The following is a 24,206-nucleotide window of genomic DNA, read 5'->3' as shown; positions in this document are numbered from 1 at the left end:
TTCATATATAATATTAAATAGGTATATTAATTAAAATAAAATTATAAATAAAAATTATGAGATTGAAGGAGAGAATGCCATGTATCCCTAAAGTGATTTCTTTTATTATATAATATAGATATAGATATAGATGTTTAATAAATTTCCTTTAGTATTAATATTAATTAATAACCAATATATAGATATCACTTATTTTTTTTCTTATCTTATCTAAAATTAATAAATAACTTCAATTTTGCAATTTAGACCATTTGTTTTTTTTTACTTTTAACTCAAACTTTTTCATCTTTTGCAATTTAATCTCAACTCTTTTTATTTTCAATTTTGCTCCACCGTACTTTTCATCTTTCCCAAGTTTTTCGTTTCGTTCTAAATTTGTAAGTTAACGCACCGCAACGTGCGTGTGGGGTTCAACATTTTTTCGTATATTTTTTCCCGTTTGATTGGCTCGTCGTGTCACATCTATTTTTCTGCGTTTGACAAGTTCGTCCAACACGCGGGTCCTGGATGGACTTAGTTATTTTTTTTTATGTTTTACATTTCGGTTTAATTTCTCAGCAACGAGCGTGCATGATTCAAAGATTTTACGTCTGCTTTTCGCTCGGCGATATTTTTTTCCCGCTTTTATTTATTTTATTTTTACGAGCTTTTCCGGTGTTGGTAGTCGCTGACAATGGTATAGTATTGCTACTACTTAACACAGTTTTATGACAACCGCTGCAACGCAAGGGCTTAATACTAGTATACAATAAAATATTAGTTTAGGTTAGGTTAGGTTGTAATAATGGATAGTAATTTGTGTAAGCAGTCAGTGCCAAAGTGAAAAAGTATAAATTCGGAAAATATGTGAATGTAGGGCTTGCTATTTAAAATTAGTGTTATATTTAAAACCAAACTGAAAAACGTAAACTTTGAATTCAATTAAAAAAACAAATTTTGAATTCAAACTGGTTGCTAATTTGATTCGAAAACCAAACTCGTATTCGAATTATGTTGGTCTTTAATTTCTAAGTGATTTGAATCGGATTGGGAGACCTCAAAACTCCTAGAATAGCGAAAAGTGCCTGGATAGTCCCCATGGTTTGCTCCGATTTCACCTTTAGTCTCTACATTTTCAAAATTACAGTTATAGTCCTCAACTTTGACAAATTCGTTCTCGAATAGTCATTGACGTGAATGAGGGTTAGTTTTCTTAGTTAAGTAACTGTGAGATTACCTAAATACCCTTCATATTAAAATATAACAATAAAACATTAAATTATTAAAAAAAGACATGTGGGCCCCATCTTTTCTCACATATCCACCGAGTTTTTTCCCAAATAGGTGTAGGTGAAAAACTTATTTACCAAAATGGGTGATTTGAAAAGTATTTACCAAAATGGGTTTTTTTTTAAAGTTAGTTTTTTATTGGGTAAAAGAATTGCTATTAATAAATATCTTTACTCAATAAAATTTTAAGAAAAAATTGTAGTAAATTTAAAAAAAAAATGTGGATCGTAGATTTTATGTGAAGTTTTTTCAATGTTTTTTTCCAATTCTTTATTTAACATATTATTTAATAGGTAATGTTTTAGTTTCCTTCAAAAATATTTTTATTGTAAACATTTTTTAAGTTACACGTATCTTTAAACTACTTTTTTAATTTTAGTACTTTACATAATAATAAAATAAAAAATATATATTATTTGAAGTTGAGAAAACATGAATATTTGAAGTTGAAAAAACATGAATATTTTAAATACTTTACATAAAATTATTTTTTTAAACACCCATTTTGATAATATTTTTCTAATCATCCATTTTGATAAATAAAATTTCCATCAACACCTTTTTGGGCAAAAACTCCAAATATATTAGCTTTCAAGAAATGGATATCATATTCAGGTTTTTTTCAACTTAAAATAATATATATTTTTTATTTTATTATTATGTAAAATACTAAAATTAAAAAAGTAGTTTAAAAATACGTGTAACTTAACAAAAATGTTCACAATAAAATAATTTTGAAGGGAACTAAAACAATACCTAAATAATATGTTAAATAAAGAATTAGAAAAAAAACATTGAAAAAACTTCACATAAAATCTACGATCCACATTTTTTTTTTAAATTTACCACGATTTTTTCTTAAAATTTTATTGAGTAAACATATTTATTAATAGCAATTTTTTTACCCACTAGAATTAAGAGTGAGAAAAACTAACTTTTAAAAAAAACACCCATTTTAGTAAATACTTTTCAAATCACCCATTTTGGTAAATAAGTTTTCCACCTACACCTATTTGGGAAAAAACTCCATATCCACCTATCTACCCGGCTACCCCCACCTCCTTTTCCATTTTCACTCTTCTTTCTTTTCTATAAATCACAGCTCCACCACCGTCATACCACTTCCACCCTACCATAACACCTCCACCCTACCATACCCCAAACAAATTAAAGAAGTGGTGCACTGTTAAAGATCAGAATACGAAGGATGCTCGAAGCAAAACAACTCACCACACCGACACCGGAGTTCGGTAAAACCGACTCTTTTCCGGATATTCGGAGCACCGATTACCTTCTTCTTCATAGGTCTGTTCCTATTAACATTCTCCAATTCTTCATCTAAAATCACAACTATCGAATCAACCACCATATTGTTCGTCGCCGGTGGAGGGTGGAGGCGGTGAAGGCAACAGGTTGAGGTGGTTGCGTTTTGGTTCAGCGAGGGTGATGTGGTGACGCTGGGGTGATTGTGGAGGATGATGGTGGTTGTTGATTTAGGGTTGGGTGGTTGATGGTGGTTGTTGATTGAGGGATGGGTGGTTGATGGTGGAGGCGGGTATGGGTTTAGGAGGCAGGGCAGTGGTGATAGAAGGGGATGACGGCTGTGGTGGTGGGGAATGATGGTGGCGGCGGTGGAGTGGAGGTGACGGTGGTGGTGGTCTTAGTGAGAGAGAGTTTTGGTCTGGCAGGGTGATGTGGTGACAGTGGGGTGATTGTGGAGGATGATGGTGGTTGCTGATTTAGGGATGGGTGGTTGATGGTGGCAACGGCGGCGGCATTGGGTAGTGACGATGGTGGCTGTGGAGTGGAGGTGACGGTGGTGGTGGTTTTTAGTGTGAGAGACCAAAAAGAGAGAGATATGAGTAGAGAGATATATGTTTTATTTGTATGTTATTTTCTAATGAAGGGCATTTTAGTAATTTTATAGTCACTTAACTAAGAAAACTAACTCTCATCCACGTCAGAGATTATCCGAGAACGAATTTTGCCAAAGTTGAAGACTACAACTGTAATTTTGAAAATGTATGGACTAAATGTGAAATCGGAGCAAACCACAGGGACTATCCTGTAACGCCCCAAAACCCAAATGTTTAACTTACGAATGTGTTTCCTTGTTTTATGGCATGAAGTGGGCTAACCGGTTTTAAATAACTTAGTTAAAGTATGAGTTAAATGGTGAGGAAGGAAGTTTGTGACAAATAAGAAAAATGGCAAACTTGAGGGACTAAACTTGGTAAATGGGGTTGAAGTTTAATAAATTAGCCTAAGTGTATGTAGTGTGTGTGGATGTGTCGTACATGGAGAGAGAGAAAGGAGAAAACCCTTTCTTGAATGAAGATGCAATTCAACCCCAAATCAAGGCCCGAAGCGAATGGAAAACGTTGCATGAATGAAGATTTCTCACCATCTAGCTTGAACAAACATGTGGTAAGTTGTAATTTGTGATTTGGTGATCTTGTATGAAGTGGGTTATGTTTAATCCACAAAATTGAATGAAATTAATCATGTGTATGTGTTAGAATCGCTATGTAGAACATGTGTTTTGCATGATTTTGATTAATTTGATGTTTGGGGGTGAAACCCACTTGTAGTGGTGAGGAAGATGAAGTGAGTGAATCATCCATGTTCAATATTTGTGTAATTCTTGATGTATTATGTTGAATATGATGAACTCTTGCAAGTTAGGTTGAATATGGTATGAAGTTAGTTTGATGTTTAGTTATGTTGGTGATTGAAAGTAAGAACTTGGAAGAGTATGCATGAATTAGTTGTAAATTGTGCATTAAATGGTGTACGCACACCAAGTGTTTGATGAAATGTCTAGGTGAGATTACTAGATGAGATCGCATGCAAGTAATGGAGGAAGGTTGGGAAGCTATGTGTGTTAACTAAGCTTGGACAATGTTGTTAATTGTAAAATCATGATATTACTAGTATGGAAGAAATTGATTATGTTTGTGTGCATACAATTGGATGATCATATGTGTTTTGATATATGAGTATGAAATGTGTATGATGTCCGTAGTATAATCTATTATTGTTGAGAATGTATGAGCTTAAGTTGATAATTCATATAATGGACAGTTGACTTTCTAAAAGTCAACTGTGCATAAATAGCATAGTAAGACATTTGGCCACAAATGTAATGTTAGGGAAATCGCAAGGCACATGCTATATCAATAAATGTTATATGTGACGATATAAAGAATTATGTGGAATGAAAAGATGTGATTGTTATCTTATGCATTGTGTGGTTGGTATTGATTAGTAAAGGTCAATATAGAATATGAATGTGAAATTAATATAATTTAGAATGTGCGTGTATGCTAATAATACAGTAACCATAATGACATGAAAGTATAGGATCATGTCAAGGTGGGTGGAAGCGTGGAAGGCTAATGGGAAGGATGCGAGGAAGCAAGTACGAAACGGATGCTTAAGGTAAGTGATTTCCGGAATCACTTCTTATTTATAAATGAAGTTTGATATGTTGTATATAGGGAACCATGTAAGAATTTACGGGTAAGGGTAAGTACCAAGGTAAGTTCATATGAACTTCGTCTATCCTTAATGTAAATTAAGATGATAGTTCATCGTGTTAATGGAATGTGCACTATGTTGCTGAATGTTCATTGTGTTAGTGGAATGTTCATTACGTTGCTGGATGTTCATTATGTTGCTGAATATTCATCGTGTTAAACGAATGTTCATTATGTTGCTGGATGTTCATTGTGTGAAACGAATGTTCATTATGTTGCTGAATGTTCATTGTTTTAATGGAATGTTCATTACGTTGCTGGATGTTTATTGTGTGAAACGAATGTTCATTATGTTGCTGAATGTTCATTGTTTTAATGGAATGTTCATTATGTTACTGAATTTTCATCGTGTTAATGGAATGTGCACTATGTTGCTGAATGTTCATTATGTTAGTGGAATGTTCATTACATTGCTGGATGTTCATTATGTTGCTGAATGTTCGTTGTGTTAATGGAATGTGCATTATGTTGCTGAATGTTCATTGTGTGAAATGAATGTTCATTATGTTGCTGAATGTTCATTGTGTTAAACGAGTGTTCATTATGTTTCTGAATGTTCATTGTGTGAAACGAATGTTCATTATGTTGTTGAATGTTCATTGTTTTAATGGAATGTTCATTATGTTGCTGAATGTTCATCATGTTTATTGGAAGTTAGTCAGTTATGTTTGTTTGTAATCGCATTGATTTGTGTTGATATGTTTGTAGTTAAGGCTCAATTTACAAATAAGTGAATGTGACTTGTATGGAATAAATAATTTTGTTTTATTGAATAAATGAACTCATTGTTTTAATACAATCAAATAAGTACAACTATTTTCTTTCAAGTTTTAAAGTTGCTAAGGCACGAGTCCATCCTAAGTGTAGCATATATCAACAGTCATCACAAAGCAGCACCTGAAACATGTGTAAAAATAGGTACGTCAGCGTAAAAATGCCTGTGAGATACATAAGTTTTATTTTATTTAGGATTCATGACTTATGAGTTTAAAGAAAAATGTTTAAGAAAAGTAGTCATGATCCTTGTAAAAGGTTTTCTTTTATAAATCATTTATAAGAAATCAGATGATATAAAATAATAATACATAGGAAATTAAGTAAGTAAGTAGAATAAGTTTGTATAAAAATATATTGTTTGAAAAACAATGTTTTGATAAAAAGATTCATAGTATATATAAAAATGTACTTTGGTTTTTAAGAAAGTCGAATAAGTAATATATTAAAATATATTTCAGTTCCAAAATCGTTAACCTAAGTGTACTAAATAACGCTACGGTACGTAATGCGATGAAAACACTTATATATAAGAAGTACCAGCGGCGTATCTACCATGTTTTCATCACATTACACCCGCCCCGTTATCTAAACACTAACCAAAAACCAATCATTAAGTAAATAGTATATTAACCATACTTTAGTTGGTAAAATAAATAAGTTTTCAGTAGTATATCAAAAGTATACTTTGGATTCTTAAATAACATATTAAACTATGTTTTGGTTTGAAAATAACATATTAAAACTATGCTTTGGATTATGAAAATAACATATCAAACTATGTTTTAATGATTAACGAAATATATGTTGGTTTTTGTACAATATCCCATATGAGAGCATATCAAACTATACTTTTGGGAGTATAACTTAATATACAAAAATAATGTGATTTAAGAATTCATTCAGACCTAGTGCATCAAAATACACCTTTGAGACTATAGAAATACCACAAAGGCAATCCCTATTTGGATGGAACAACAAATTGGTTTCAGACATTCCATGACAACAGGAATGGGGTGTCAAATCCTATAGCGCTATATCATACTACCAACCGGTCTGGTGAACAAAAATAAGTACTATTCCAACAATAAATTTTATAATCTTTGAAAAATCAGTGTTTAAAACATAAATAGTCATTCAGTTTGTCAAAAGATAAGTACTAACATGCATAATCAATTATACTTTGAAATCATGAAAATAACAGATAGGTACACATGCTTCACCCCAAAACAGTTGAAAACAGTAAAGGAGGGGACTATGTACTCACTTGAGAGTGCTTAGGAGTCTTGAACAACTACCAAGCAAAGCTAGAGGAGCACGGAATCAAACGACACCTAATATTGATAACTACATAAATAAACCGGACCTAAATCGGGAGATCGGATAGTATGAGGTCTCGTGAACCAAATGAGCGTGGGAACTCATATGATATGGTCAAACAAGGCCTACATACTAAAGTGAAACCTATCCTAAGTGCTTTCGACCCATTATGTAACACCCCAAAAACGGGTTTGGTAATCAAACCTCGTTAATAGTAAAAACGGGTAATATACCGTTAGTGGTAAAATTAACCCGGTGAATATTAGGATTCAAACAAATAAGTCTAATATTTATTAAAAGGATGGGAAATACCTTGAGAAAGCAAAATATATAAAAAAAGGCCCGAGATTTAACGGGACTTAAACTAAAACGGGTTTTTGAGCAAGATGAATAACTAGGAAAATTATAACCTAGTTAACTACAAGTCTAAAAAAAATAACAACTTAAATAGGATTAAAACTCCTAAATCATAAAGAAAACAAAAGTTGAGGGACTAGAATGATTAAACTTGAAACTTGGGATATTAAAACAAAAGATATTACACCAAACACACACAAGAAGTGTGTGTCTGGTCGTTCTCTGCACAGGGGCGACATAGGGGTTTCCCCACAACCCTAATTCAATCGATTTTCATCAAATTGAAGCTCCTAATCAGTCCTAAATCAAGTTTCAAGCACGAATTAGTGATCACCTCACTGAAGGGATCACAAGGTATGTGAAATTCTAGTGTTTTGATTCATCTCAAGTTCTAGGTTAATTATGAAAAATCGAAATTTGGCTTGGTTGTGTCATGCATGAATGTAACTAGAAGAGATATGGTGTCTAGGGATGAACCCTAGGTGAAATCATGTTAAAAGATTTCATGAATATTTATAGAATATATAACCACCATTGTAGGTGATTAATGAACTTGAAGAAAACATGATAAGCCCTAGAATTATAATCTTGTTCTAACATAAATCCGAATTTAAGAATAAATTTCAGAAAATATTGATGTTAAGACATGTGTAAAATTTGACTAATTGAAGTTAAGTTTAGATGGTGATTTCAAGTCATGAACTTGGTTTAGATCATGTAGAAATTTGACCCGCTAAGTGTTTGATGAAATGCCTAAATGAGTGTATTAAGTTCATTAGTGCAATTGCATATGTTATAAGAAGTTTGACCATTAAGAGTCAAACCGGCCTATAATAAAAATCGTATGCGGAAAATGGTAAAGAGAGTCCATGAGTGTAATAGTCATAGTATTGATGACTAATACAACTATCTTGTGGATGAACGCATTATAGTTTGACGCTTGGCAAGCTAGGTGGAAGCTTGGGAAGGAAGCGGGTCAAACGAATCGGGAGTAAAGGAAAATGCATAAACAGGATGCAAGGTAAGTATATCTTACACTAGCCATAGTTCAAAATATCCTTTTGTCGAGTTATATGCTTACAGGAATAGATATCCAATGAGTGCTCGCATCATTCTTAATTAGCGATTATAAAGCAAAGTATTAAAACCGGGTTAATAAGTTGATCCGGGCCAGGTATGTATAATAGATCAACTCCTCATTTAGAACTTGGAGACCTATGAGAGTTAGGCAAAGTAATAGGGGCATTTGGTTACCTTAAAAAGGTAAACCGGAGGATTTAAATTATAGACAGAGTGTTTTGAAAACAAGATTTGGTTAAAAATGAGATTTTGGGCGTGCATGGCTTAAGCAAGCCCTTCGTTGTAAAGGAGGGTTAAAATGTGACCAAAACGCCCTTGTAAGTAAAATTAAGTAAACAACCCTTAGAGGTCACTTGGAAAACGAGTTTTATAATCAAGTCAATACTTAGAACAAGTATATAAGCAAAAGATGTAATTTCTTGGTCAAAAGACTCTATATGAGTCTTTACCGTAAAATAATAATTCGAGGGATAAAACTCGGATTAAGTAGATCACCACATCGAATCCACCACAAATATAGTTGTGGTGGGTGATCATTTGATAAGAAATGTGGGTATATGTATTTAGAAACGAGTGAAAGCTATGGGTGCTCAAAATATGCTTAAATACCCTTAACGGGTCAAAATAAGCATATGGGTGAAAATGGGTTAAGAAGGTAGATGAATCTGTAATTCGAATCTAATATGTTAGACATCATGTGAATTTAATAGGTTTATGATAAATAAAGGTCAAACAAACTTGTTTGTTTGATAAAAATCGAACGGGTCAAAATTTGGTAAAAAGGGTAATAAGCCGAAGACTTAAAAGTCTGAAATTTTGTTAAACCGAATGTTGGATTTTAACTCCATAAGGTAGAGAATCAAATTACAATCACGTAGGAAGAAACGGTAGGTCAAATGGACAAGCGGTTTAAAAGATACGAAAGTTTTCGTGTCAATAAACGACAATATGGGAGTTCAGATGCAGGGGCCACCGTAACTTACGGTGCCACCGCAAGTTACGGTGGAGCTGGATGCATTACGGTGGCTGCCTACTGTTGTACGGTAGGGGCATGTTAAACCAGGGGCCACCGTAACTTACGGTGCCACCGTAAGTTACGGTGGAGCCCAGTTCGAAATCTTTTGTTTGAGATCAAAAGTTTAACGTTGGGATTCTTTTTCCTTCCATTATCATTACCGGATCTGTTTAAACACATTTTAATCCCGGTATGACTAAAGCATTTCATGTTTATGAAATGTAGGTACACTTTGGACACCGGAAGACAATCAAGCTCATCGAAGAACCGAACACGATAAAGATACATGCTTCCGCACCTTGCCTTGTCGTAAATTTTAAACGACGAATTCGATCACTTATGTTGAATAACTTATGAATTGTAAAAGTTTTAATAAACTTGTATTCTTTTATAGCATGTGTGGTCTTAATTACACATCTAATTGTTGGTATTTACATATAAAACCGTTAAATAGTAACTAGGGTGTTACAAGTTGGTATCAGAGCCTTGGTTTAAGAGATTCAAGTATGGTGGGGAAAACCATGCTTGGACTTAAACCTTATGCTCTTGACAAATATTGGTGTTCGGTTCGAGGCTTGATCGCAATTCCGGTAAGTGTATGTATGTGAATAGTTTAGTTTATTAAAGTGTTGTAAACAACACATAGGGTTATCGTGTAATACACGTTACCCCAATTAAATGATAGATATAGTTAACAACATTTCGTGCGTTGACACATATAGTACAAAAGTCTTGTGTTATGATACGGGCATTTAGTAAAGTTAACATTACTAACTTTTGTGAATGTCTTGATTGAAGGACACTTGTGTTTAAATATGACAAAGGTTAAACAAATTAAGGATGAGACAGAGGAACAGTCCGGGGCATGACAAGAAGAACATGCTCACTAAGGACTAAATCGCGTAAAGACCGCGAACAAGGCTAATGGCAAGAAACGCCCATCGGGGCAAGTATTATCAGGTGCGTGCTTTTAAATATAATCGCGCAATTAGCAATATGCAACAAGCATCTATAGAATGATTGTCGCATATGTAAATTAGAAACTTGGAAAACCTGAATAGAATACCTATTCAGGATATTATTCCCAAGAAAACTAAATAAGAGACGTTACTCACATAGGGCGTGATGTGAAAACTATAAAAAGGTCATGTGTGTCATGTGTTAATTGCTTACTCTGGCCAAGTAAGTAGTGGCATATGATACCATGAACTTCTTCTAGCGGACACATTTACGTCCGATGTAGTAAGGATGGGGTGAAAGGGACAAATTAAGAAGTACCCAAATGAATCAGATAAGCAAATTATTTGATCATAATATAAACGCACAGCCGAGTGACGGAAGCGTATTATATTAGTATAATGAGCCCGAGAGAAGGGACAAGGAAACATGTAAAATGATGTAGACATGTATTGGGAGGGGGTGTACTTACACTCGAACCCGAGGAATATAAACATGTAGACATGGAAACATGTAAATGATGTAGACATGTATTGGGAGGGGGTGTACTTACACTCGAACCCGAGGAATATAAACATGTAGACATGAAAACATGTAAAATGATGTAGGCATGTATTGGGAGGGGGTGTACTTACACTCGAACCCAGAAAATATAAACATGTAAAACAAGGTAGACATGTATTGGAGGGGGTGTACTTACACTCGAACCCAGAAAATGCGAATATGTCTCTAAACGGGTCGTTTTTGTAAAACGTCAAACTTGAGGACAAAGTCGGAATATAAAAATGAAGCGAAGTCTTGATGCATACCGGGAGGGTCGCAATAATAACGACTTCGGTGAAACACACGGTTGATGGGTAAGAATTAAACACACGCGTAAACCAAGAGACATGAACGAGGGTTGAAAATTCAAAAGATTTGGATTATGAATTATGACTAAAAAAATTTCGTAAAAGAAATTTTGAATAAATATGTTCAACTATTTTAAAGTTGAACGGGTCGAATATAATATTATGCCAGACGACATGAGTAAATGCAAGCAGGATAATAGTAGTGTTAAAAACAAAAGAATAATGAGCCCGGTAATGAGACATAATCAAATATGAATGTATGTAAACAGGCTAATGATGAGCATAAGATAAACCGACGCATAAATGACGTAAGAAGTCATAAAGTCAGAAAATTTGTTCGAAAGAAAATAATGTAGCCTTAGACTACGGTCAAGGTTAAACGAAATCCAAAAGTAAAGGTGAATAATTCTAAACATAAAAGGAGTGCCTTAACGCTATATGCGTATATATAAACGTATACACATTAAATAAAGACTCGAATAAAAGATGATCTACGGGATCATCATAACCTACGGGATATTAATTAGTGTAAAGGTCTACGGGGCCAAAACGACCCACGGGTCATGAATTGAAGCAAAAGGGATCATAAGGGTCTCACCTTAAAGAGGTGAAAACATAAGGAAATAGCCTACGAGGTTAAGTGAAGGAACCTACGGGTCAATAGTGTAAGGTGAGGGAATTTGTTACGATTCCCCGCATAAGTAAGAACGGAAAACAATAAATTATGAGTTATCAATTTCCTTGATATGGATAATTGACAAAAGTTAAAGGGAAAATGCTAAACTAAAACACCGATTTTTGCAAGAAATGACGTTTTTACGAATATGAATTCTGATAGACGATTATGTAATAGGCATGAAAGATATAAGTCTTGACACTGATAAGTGCAAGACGATACATTTGAAAAGAAAGGTTGGAATAGACCTAAACATGACGTGACGTGATCACGGTCAAGAGAAGTAATGTGAAGTAATCATATTATGACCCGAGTGATGGGTACAAAGTAACTGGACTGATAAGTCTAGTTAGTGAGATCGGTTAAGGTCGAAACCCAAATTAAAAAATTGTTTAACACGTTATTCACTACGAAGAGTAATGTAGAATAAACATAATTTATAAACCTATGTGACTAAGTGGCCAACGTTTGGCGATTCGGTCAAGTAAACAACAAAGGTAAATAGATCCAAGAGATAAAGTGACGTCCCATGAGACCTCACTAACAGAAAATATTGATCACTTATTTGAGGGATCATAAAGCTATAAGTTCATGAACAAAAGAATAGTTGCTAAAAGTGAAAGATTTCATCAAGGACCTTTAAACAGGTCAAAACGACGGATTCATAAATAATTTGATAGTATATGAAAGCGATGAATATCGCTAAGTTAACTGGACTAGTGGAAATAACGAGGTTACGTTATTTCAAGATTGCACTATGTAGTATGAGATACGTAGACAATTAGTAACCAAAAGGATATTGCCATACTTTTCTGGTAATACTAACAATTGGTCAAAGTAAAAGTAACATTTAAAAGATTTCACGAATCAAATGCATTGAGTCTGAACTCGATGAATTAAGCAAGAAAAGGTTTCGAGGACGAAACCACTTTAAGGGGGGTAGACTTGTAACAACCCAAAAACGGGTTTGGTAATCAAACCTCGTTAATAGTAAAAACGGGTAAAATACCGTTAGTGGTAAAGTTAACCCGGTGAATATTAGGATTCAAACAAATAAGTCTAATATTTATTAAAAGGATGGGAAATACCTTGAGAAAGCAAAATATATAAAAAAGGCCCGAGATTTAACGGGACTTAAACTAAAACGGGTTTTTGAGCAAGATGAATAACTAGGAAAATTATAACCTAGTTAACTACAAGTCTAAAAAAAATAAAATAAATAATAACTTAAATAGGATTAAAACTCCTAAATCATAAAGAAAACACAAATTGAGGGACTAGAATGATTAAACTTGAAACTTGGGATATTAAAACAAAAGATATTACACCAAACACACACAAGAAGTGTGTGTTTGGTCGTTCTCTGCACAGGGGCGACATAGGGGTTTCCTCACAACCCTAATTCAATCAATTTTCATCAAATTGAAGCTCCTAATCAGTCCTAAATCAAGTTTCAAGCACGAATTAGTGATCACCTCACTGAAGGGATCACAAGGTATGTGAAATTCTAGTGTTTTAATTCATCTCAAGTTCTACGTTAATTATGAAAAATCAAAATTTGGCTTGGTTGTGTCATGCATGAATGTAATTAGAAGAGATATGGTGTCTAGGGATGAACCCTAGGTGAAATCATGTTAAAAGATTTCATGAATATTTATAGAATTTATAACCACCATTGTAGGTGATTAATGAACTTGAAGAAAACATGATAAGCCCTAGAATTATAATCTTGTTCTAACATAAATCTGAATTTAAGAATAAATTTCAGAAAATATTGATGTTAAGACATGTGTAAAATTTGACTAATTGAAGTTAAGTTTAGATAGTGATTTCAAGTCATGAATTTGGTTTAGATCATGTAGAAATTTGACCCGCTAAGTGTTTGATGAAATGCCTAAATGAGTGTATTAAGTTCATTAGTGCAATTGCATATGTTATAAGAAGTTTGACCATTAAGAGTCAAACCGACCTATAATAAAAAGCGTATGCGGAAAATGGTAAAGAGAGTCCATGAGGGTAATAGTCATAGTATTGATGACTAATACAACTATCTTGTGGATGAACGCATTATGGTTTGACGCTTGGCAAGCTAGGTGGAAGCTTGGGAAGGAAGCGGGTCAAACGAATCGGGAGTAAAGGAAAATGCATAAACATGATGCAAGGTAAGTATATCTTACACTAGCCATAGTTTCAGAATATCCTTTTGTCGAGTTATATGCTTACAGGAATAGATATCCAATGAGTGCTCGCATCATTCTTAATTAGCGATTATAAAGCAAAGTATTAAAACAGGGTTAATAAGTTGATCCGGGCCAGGTATGTATAATAGATCAACTCCTCATTTAGAACTTGGAGACCTATGAGAGTTAGGCAAAGTAATAGGGGCATTTGGTTACCTTAAAAAGGTAAACCGGAGGATTTAAATTATAGACAGAGTGTTTTGAAAACAAGATTTGGTTAAAAATGAGATTTTGGGCGTGCATGGCTTAAGCAAGCCCTTCGTTGTAAAGGAGGGTTAAAATGTGACCAAAACGCCCTTGTAAGTAAAATTAAGTAAACAACCCTTAGAGGTCACTTGGAAAACGAGTTTTATAATCAAGTCAATACTTAGAACAAGTATATAAGCGAAAGATGTAATTTCTTGGTCAAAAGACTCTATATGAGTCTTTACCGTAAAATAATAATTCGATGGATAAAACTCGGATTAAGTAGATCACCACATCGAATCCACCACAAATATAGTTGTGGTGGGTGATCATTTGATAAGAAATGTGGGTATATGTATTTAGAAACGAGTGAAAGCAATGGGTGCTTAAAATATGCTTAAATACCCTTAACGGGTCAAAATAAGCATATGGGTGAAAATGGGTTAAGAAGGTAGATGAATCTGTAATTCGAATCTAATATGTTAGACATCATGTGAATTTAATAGGTTTATGATAAATAAAGGTCAAACAAACTTGTTTGTTTGATAAAAATCGAACGGGTCAAAATTTGGTAAAAAGGGCAATAAGCCAAAGACTTAAAACTCTGAAATTTTGTTAAACCGTATGTTGGATTTTAACTCCATAAGGTAGAGAATCAAATTACAATCACGTAGGAAAAAACGGTAGGTCAAATGGACAAGCGGTTTAAAAGATACGAAAGTTTTCGTGTCAATAAACGACAATATGGGAGTTCAGATGCAGGGGCCACCGTAACTTACGGTGCCACCGTAAGTTACGGTGGAGCTGGATGCATTACGGTGGAGCTAGATGCATTACGGTGGCTGCCTACTGTTGTACGGTAGGGGCATGTTAAACCAGGGGCCACCGTAACTTACGGTGCCACCGTAAGTTACGGTGGAGCCCAGTTCGAAATCTTTGTTTTGAGATCAAAAGTTTAACGTTGGGATTCTTTTTCCTTCGATTATCATTACCGGGTCTGTTTAAACACATTTTAATCCCGGTATGACTAATGAATTTCATGTTTATGAAATGTAGGTACACTTTGGACAACGGAAGACAATCAAGCTCATCGAAGAACCGAACACGATAAAGATACATGCTTCCGCACCTTGCCTCGTCGTAAATTTTAAACGACGAATTCGATCACTTATGTTGAATAACTTATGAATTGTGAAAGTTTTAATAAACTCGTATTCTTTTATAGCATGTGTGGTCTTAATTACACATCTAATTGTTGGTATTTACATATAAAACCGTTAAATAGTAACTAGGGTGTTACACATTATGATCCATTAAGGTAGCTTACGCTACTTTAACGCGTCGCGCGCGAAATGCGCGTTCGAGACGTCTAACTAGCCCCATGACAAGTATTATATGCCAAAACATGTTTAAATATGTTACATAATCAGTTAAGTGACAAAAGTTTGGGTTACATATGCTTAAATATCAATTATGCATAAAAAGGTTATTTTGGTCATTTTCCTAAGGCATATAAACTACCTATCATACAACTACTTAAACGAAGTGACCAATAGGTATAACCTCGGAAGGTTATTCCCTATGCAACTATGGTCACTAAACATGTTTGGTCGGATCCTAATGATCGACCAAACGGGTCGTGTTCAAAAGTCTAAGCGGGTGTTATGTCCGCTTGACTTACAACTCTACACAAGCACTAAACTAAAAGTGACGAGCTAAACATGTCGAAACATGTTTAATAAAGTTAGAAAACAGGTTTGGTATCAAAACAAACGGTTTTGATACCTACAAGTAGCTTGGTTACAAAATACGCGAGAATACGCATTTTGGCGGAAGCTACGACACGTCACTGAGCCTAGATAACGTGGTAATCAGTAGGTATAGTCACTAGGGATTATGACCATCGTGATTACGCTCACGTTATGAAGTTCAAACGAACTTCGCGTTGACCTTAAATTGGTCAAAGCAGAAAGTCAAATGCAGTTTGACTTTAACGATAAAAACGAATGAAAAGAACGAAAGAATACTTACAAAAGGTCCCCGCAAGCTCTTGATCCGATTTACCTTCAGGTATGAAGTATAAATTTCAACTTAGAAGGCCAAAATCAGATCAAGTGTGAGTTTTCAAGTGAAAGGGGTGGGCTATTTATAGATTTCCTTGCACCGTTAAGATCGTTTATCGAAAACCGAGCTTCGATCTCATCCGTACAAGTGGGCACATGGTATTTGGATACCATGGGCACTTGAAAACCATCAAATATAGCACATAGATTGATCAAAAACCATTTGCAAGTGTGTGGAACAGCTGGAAAACATTTCTGCTGATTTGGGACATGCTTACGGACCATAAGACCATGCCCATACAGTACGTAAGGACCTTGCAGGTCTGATACTTTCCAGAAATTGCAAAATGGTCCCTGCACTTGAGAAACATGCATTTCGGGTCCATTTTTGACACGTTTAAGCCCCGTTAACCCCATTTCAAAGCTATAAAATGAAGTTAAAGTATAGGGAACTTAAAACTTGCACAAAAATATCTCGGATGTCGGTTCGTTTGGCCGTACGGTTGCGTCGTTCGGTAAATTACGACGGAAGTCGTAACGAACGCAAAAAACGATCCAAATTAAGCGATGAATGGAATTTTAGCATGCCAATCACTAAAATAAAGTATTTTAATGATTACATAAATTTTTGGATGTCTGGATATGTTCAGAACATAAGATGTGCGCGAAAATGCAAACTTGTGCACTTTTTGACGCTTTTAGTCCCTATTAATCAATAAAGTTTATTTCTGAGCACCAAACACCTCAAAGCCTGTTTCTAAGCTATAATAAGGATATTTAGGGCATATTTAACTTATGATCAAGTTCCGGAATGTTCGTTACTACACGAATCGGTATAGTTTCGCAGTTTGACACAATTAGTCCCTGCGATCGAACAAACTTGATTTCAACACACCAAACCATCCAAAACTTATTTCTAAGTTATGTGGAGGTTATTTAAGGTGTGTTAAGCCTATTTCACTATTTTGGAGTGTTTGTCGTGTTAAACTGGTTATATTTACGCATCAGTGCGCGTATAACCTTCCAGAAAGCGATTTAGAGCTTGAAATCGGACAAGGATTGATATGTGCAAACAATACACATATTTTTACAAATCCCAAGTATGAAATACAATATTACATTGGTTTGGCATTTGTTTGATGGTTGAAGTGACACAGGTGTCACAGTCTCCCCTACTTTAGGAAATTTCGTCCCGAAATTTAATTTTAGAGGAAACTTTTGTGTGCTTGAAATCAGAATTGGGGAGTGTAAGATAAAATGACATCGGTCAAGGTCCAAGACTTCTCCCGTATCATTACTCTTGTCACTATAGGTCTTAACACATGACAAAACTTCTTGTGGTTTCTGTGCACTAAATTCCATAATTATGTAGGCCTCCATAATTACGTAATTCCTTGCACAGTCTGCACAATTCATTTCATATTGCGTATGGGAAAAATCAATTGAATAGGCATGAAGAGACTTGACTAGACCACCAAAGAATCTTTTTAACTAGATCAACGAACCATCTTTTTAACTAGATCAACACATAATCTTCTTAACTAGACCGTCGTACGATCTCCTTAAATAGACCGCTTAAGGGATCTTTTCAATTATATCATCACATGATAATCCTAACCAGATTTTCAAATCAATCTGTTTAACTAGACCACTCAAGGGGTCCAATATTAGAATAGTACTTTAAAACCCAAGGGACTTTAACTACAACGTAGAAGTCCATTAAGGATTCAAGATAGTACCTTTAGATATCCTACTATGAATCCGTCATATGAGATATGGAAGATTCTACTAGGATTTGGATGGATCACACAAAACACAAACATATAAGAAGACACATAAGCACATAATCACATAATTAGTTAACTTGATCTTTAATTTGTTATCTTTGGGCATGGATATTTAAAGCACACTAGGAATCCAATCTGTGGATTTCATTTGGCACCTTAATCATTTTCAAGAATCTATCTATGGAGATAGAAAGATCTTTAATAGGAGTTTGGCTTTGTTTCTTAAAAGAAACGAGTATTTAAGATTTTTGGGGAGATCACGAGTGATCATAAAAATGACAGAACCACACGAGTAGTTCATCTTTGTGTTGTTATCATAAGATCGTATCAAACATTCACACAATTGCATCAGTTTTGCTAAAATAAAAACGATGAATTTTTTTTATATAACAACTGACTTGTCTTTAAATGTCAAAAGATAACAACCAGAGGAAATAACAAAACACTAATTGTTCACTGCTGCATCATTGTCTATGTTTGCCTCATTGATGTTAAACGCCCGTCCATGTGCTGGAGGTATGTTAACAAGTCTTGGGCAATTGTTTCTGTAGTGAGTAAGGTCACCACAGTTATAACATGACCCCGGTGGGAACCGTGCTTGAACAGCAGCAGGGTTTGCAGCAGCTTGATTTGCATAACGGCAAACATTGATCAAATGTCCCAACCGCCCACATTGGGTACATTTGCGACACTGCTCTTGCTCTAGATGGTGACGGTTGCATTTATTGCACAAAGGTGCGGTACCAACATAATTTTGCCTTTTGCGAGGTTGTGCTGGCTGGTTTGGTGCAACCTATTTCTCTTGAGCAGTGATGGCGCAGTTTTGAGAAGCCTTACGCTTCTTCTTCTTGGATCCTTCAACCTGCTTTTCCTTTGGCTCAGCTGGAGCAGTCTTGTCGGATGGTCTTGGGTCGCCTTTTCGAAAAAGCTTTTTCTTCCTGATGTGGGATTCAGTTAAGGTGGCAGACAATTCAATGGCTTGTCTGACAGTAGTAGGGTTGCTGCCACTAACAATATCCTGAACTAGGTCAGGAAGACCATCAATATATTTCTCAATCGCCTTATCCACAGGTGTAACCATAGCAGGACATAGCAGGCTCAATTCCTCATAGCGGTCAGTATAGGCGCGATGCTCACCGCTGTCTTGCTTTAGGTCATCAAATTCCCATTCTAAAGCCCTCAATTCATGACGAGGACAAAACTCCCTATTCATAAGAGCCCTAAGCTCAGCCCAAGTTTGTGCTAATGCGACCTCAGCACCACGGTCCCTCATAATTCCATTCCACCATGTGAGAGCCCTCTTCTGAAGCACACTAGATGCAAACTCGACTTTCCGATTGTCTGGACATTGCACATGACGAAATGTACTCTCAATGCTCTCGAACCACTGTAGGAGCCCAGTTGCTCCTTCAGAACCACTAAACTTGAGGGGGTTAGCTGAATTGAAACTTTTGAAATTGCAAGGAGCATTCTGGTTGTTATTGGCTTGGTTCACTTGAGCTATAATGTTTGGGAGTGCGGCAGCCATGTGCTGTGCCAGAATATCTGCCATTTCGGCATTTGAGAGCGGATTTTCGCGTCGAGAAGGCATTCTAAAAGGGGAAACAGGAAGGAAAACAAGTGAGAGGATTAGACGAAAAGAATGAGATGAAACAAATCCGATGAAAGCAAAGATGGAGGTCATTTGTTTGTTACTACAAAGCAACAAACGACCCACGGTGATTAATCAAAGTAAATAGGTCAAAAATAATGTATCGCGAAGACATGCTCGCCTATAAGTGGACACTCACCCCAAGAGTTCCCAGGTAAGAGTGACTGGTCCGATACTGCGGATTTGTATGAACAATCTAGCCTTAGACAGAAAAATCAAGGTACAGGCACCCACCCTTCCAGTTTGCACGTGTTCACATTATTTAGACCAAACTTTGAGGAGATTTTGAAAACTTAAAGGGTTCAAAACCTTATAATAATTCATCCTAGAACAGATGATTAGTTTTCAAGATGGAAACACAATTTGTGTTCTTATTGTGGTTGTCACCTAAGAATAAGTGACGGTATTGTTTTAAAACTAAACACAAGATAACTTGTGTTAGGGTCCTAGGAAGGTTATAGTCTAGGTCAAAGCATTACTAATAACCTAATTCCCTATAACCATTGGCTCTGATACCAACTTTTCTGTCACACCCCGACCACGTAAAACAACAAAATGTGGCGGAAACGTCGGGGAGTGTTGTAACAGAATCATTGTTTCACAACCATGGAATAAATAATTTTGTTTTATTGAATAAATGAAATCATTGTTTTAATACAATCAAATAAGTACAACTATTATCTTTCAAGTTTGAAAGTTGCTAAGACACGAGTCCATCCTAAGTGTAGCATATATCAACAGTCATCACAAAGCAGCACCTGAAACATGTGTAAAAATAGGTACGTCAGCATAAAAATGCCTGTGAGATACATAGGTTTTATTTTATTTAGGATTCATGACTTATGAGTTTAAAGAAAAATGTTTAATAAAAGTAGTCATGATCCTTGTAAAAGGTTTTCTTTTATAAATCATTTATAAGAAATCAGATGATATAAAATAATAATACATAGGAAATTAAGTAAGTAAGTAGAATAAGTTTGTATAAAAATATATTGTTTGAAAAACAATGTTTTGATAAAAAGATTCATAGTATATATAAAAATGTACTTTGGTTTTTAAGAAAGTCGAATAAGTAATATATTAAAATATATTTCAGTTCCAAAATCGTTAACCCAAGTGTACTAAATAACGCACTGTACGTAATGCGATGAAAACACTTATATATAAGAAGTACCAGCGGCGTATCTACCATGTTTTCATCACATTACACCCGTCCCGTTATCTAAACACTAACCAAAAACCAGTCATTAAGTAAATAGTATATTAACCATACTTTAGTTGGTAAAATAAATAAGTTTTCAGTAGTATATCAAAAGTATACTTTGGATTCATAAATAACATATTAAACTATGTTTTGGTTTGAAAATAACATATTAAAACTATGCTTTGGATTATGAAAATAACATATCAAACTATGTTTTAATGATTAACAAAATATATGTTGGTTTTTGTACAATATCCCATATGAGAGCATATCAAACTATACTTTTGGGAGTATAACTTAATATACAAAAATAATGTGATTTAAGAATTCATTCAGACCTAGTGCATCAAAATACACCTTTGAGACTACAGAAATACCACAAAGGCAATCCCTATTTGGATGGAGCAACAAATTGGTTTCAGACTTCCATGACAATAGGAATGGGGTGTCAAATCCTATAGCGCTATATCATACTACCAACCGGTCTAGTGAACAAAAATAAGTACTATTCCAACAATTAATTTTATAATCTTTGAAAAATCAGTGTTTAAACCATAAATAGTCATGCAGTTTGTCAAAAGATAAGTACTAACATGCATAATCAATTCTACTTTGAAATCATGAAAATAACAGATAGGTACACATGCTTCACCCCAAAACAGTTGAAAACAGTAAAGGAGGGGACTATGTACTCACTTGAGAGTGCTTAGGAGTCTTGAACAACTACCAAGCAAAGCTAGAGGAGCACGGAATCAAACGGCACATAATATTGATAACTACATAAATAAACCGGGCCTAAATCGGGAGATCGGATAGTATGAGGTCTCGTGAACCAAATGAGCGTGGGAACTCATATGATATGGTCAAACAAGGCCTACATACTAAAGTGAAACCTATCCTAAGTGCTTTCGACCCATTATGATCCATTAAGGTTGTAGGATCGAGTTTTGGCCCTGTTTGAGTCGATCAGAAGAATTCCTATCCAAATCAAGAGGCGGAAATTTGGTTCTATTTCAGTCACATTCAATTAAACTTGCTGTTGTATTGATCAATAACACGAGTACACGTTCTGACAGCACTTCGGCAGCACTTCGTGGCTCACCGGAAGAAAACACCTCTAACTATCTATCTAGTTCCGCTTGAAATGACCTCTATATATAGTTGAAGAGGTTTCGCTTATACGTACATGCACGTATAAGCGGAACTACATCATGACATACAAGCAGAACCTACTAGACTGACATACAAGCGAAACCTAGTTAAGTACACATAAGCGAAACCTATACAAACACATGTTTCTAGGATTTCGTGCCATGTTTAGTCTATACAACTCTAAGACTCGAAGTAAGACGTAGTCGACAGACGTAGTGCACCAACAGACTCCCCCTCGGATGTTGACGGAGTCTTCGAGTCTTCTCAAATGCCAATCTACAGTCTTTATCAGTCTTCAATAATCCTCAGAAGAATATATCATTGCAGGAATCCGCAAACTCTATGTTCATCACTAACAAGCTTCTCTTTCTTGATTTGCAATTTTCCGGATTAGTACTGGCTCTAACTGCTTCCTCAACTTTTGTCTTCAGACTCCCCCTCTCAAACTGCTGGGATCGTAGTCTAGAATTCACAGCTTCATTCTCAGATCGTGAACAGGCTTTCATCAGATTCAGGATCGTTCCCTGACTCTAATCTGTCTCAGGATCATCACTTGGCACAAATATACCTAAACAATCTCTACCCAAACATAAGTTTCTTCAGAGATTAAATCTTTTCAACAATTTAGAAATTATGATGGTAAACTACAGAAATGATTTTGCATTCAGGAACTTTTACTGGCTCTATCCAAGCAAACTTAACAATTTCAAATTCACTCTCCCAAACCTGTTCTTCATGTTTAGCACTTTGAACTTTGAAAAACAGCTTTTCAACACCAGTTGTCGAAAATCTTTTTAAATTTTCTGAAAGAAAGTAACTAACACTACTTTATAAAAACACGAAACAATGCAGAAATGAAATATTTACAGACAATATTTTTGTGAGTTCGTGCAAGAGGATCATATCAGTTTCTGAGACATATCATCAACACCGTTAAGCTTAATTTCATTGTAAGTTCTAAACAATTTATCTAGATTGTCAGTATGTTTGTCCTTTTAAATTTTCACACAGATTTCAACTGTTTCGAGATATGCAATTAGTGTCTTAGATACTTAAACTTATCCGTTTGTCCCACTACTTGAATATACTCCCGTATCCAGATCCCAATATTCAGTCTTACAGGTGAGTATACCACAGCTGATATCTGTAAAGGGGTTATGTGCGAGGGCCGTGAGAGCTCAGGTCGATACTTCCGTATACACAGAGAGATGATGGCTTCGACTTTTGGTGTGTCCCCTTTAGAGGATCTTTTATTTACAACAGCGGCGACTATTAATTTTATTGTTTCATCAGCTTGCTGAGGGCGATGCTTAAACAAGCTTTTTTGCAGAAAGCATTATCCGAGGACTAGGTCAGTACTTCCATACAGCAGAAGTCCTGGGATAATACCCCAGATATCACTGAGTATAAAGACCTAGTATCTCAGAATAAGGGACCTTTCAAACAAGATTTCAGGGGTTACCTATATATCCAAGCAGTTTTGTTAACCCACAGAATAAGCAAGTTTGAATTTTAGGTTTATATCTCTTTACAGTTTACTAAATGTGCGAAAATCTACTGACACATCCACAGTAAGATTGTTTATCACATTTTGACTTTACATTTCTTTAGCATGTCGTGATAGTCCACTGATGTACTATCATTTCCTCTTTTATGCAACAAAAACTCATTTTTCAGTTTTATCATGTTTTTGGCTTTTTCAAATTTTCTGATGTTTTTGGATTTTCTAAAAATTCTTACTCCCCCTAAAATTCAAATACATCTAATGAAAACTGAAAACAAACTGTACAGAACATGACAACTGATATCGAAATGCCTCAATTCTCCATCCATTTGGCTTAAACAATCAGAACTCCCCCTCACAACAAACTATTTTCCCATAATGATTTCAAAACACTTAAGTTTGTTTTAATCAGAATGGTTTTTCCAAAAAATAAATTCGTTTATCAACCACTTGTAGGTTAAGGGGAAAGATCATCACTTTGTTTTTTACCTTTTATAATGAATTGATCCCCATTTTTAATCACTTGAATATGGATCACATCAAGTTCAACTTAATGACCTTGATTAATCACTTGTAAGAAC

General features: G+C 35.1%; 1 long non-coding RNA gene across 1 annotated transcript; it reads left to right on the top strand.

Annotated features, from left to right (window-relative positions):
- The first annotated feature begins 13,917 nt into the window (after positions 1-13,917).
- On the top strand, positions 13,918-15,486 carry LOC110902661. The gene is made up of 2 exons (XR_002571312.1): positions 13,918-14,000; positions 15,321-15,486. It is a non-coding gene; the product is annotated as an uncharacterized LOC110902661 (long non-coding RNA).
- The last annotated feature ends 8,720 nt before the right edge of the window (positions 15,487-24,206 follow it).

The sequence above is a fragment of the Helianthus annuus genome, chromosome 13 (assembly GCF_002127325.2).
Source record: "Helianthus annuus cultivar XRQ/B chromosome 13, HanXRQr2.0-SUNRISE, whole genome shotgun sequence".
Lineage (NCBI taxonomy): Eukaryota > Viridiplantae > Streptophyta > Magnoliopsida > Asterales > Asteraceae > Helianthus > Helianthus annuus.
This window is presented reverse-complemented; position numbering and strand designations above follow the sequence as displayed.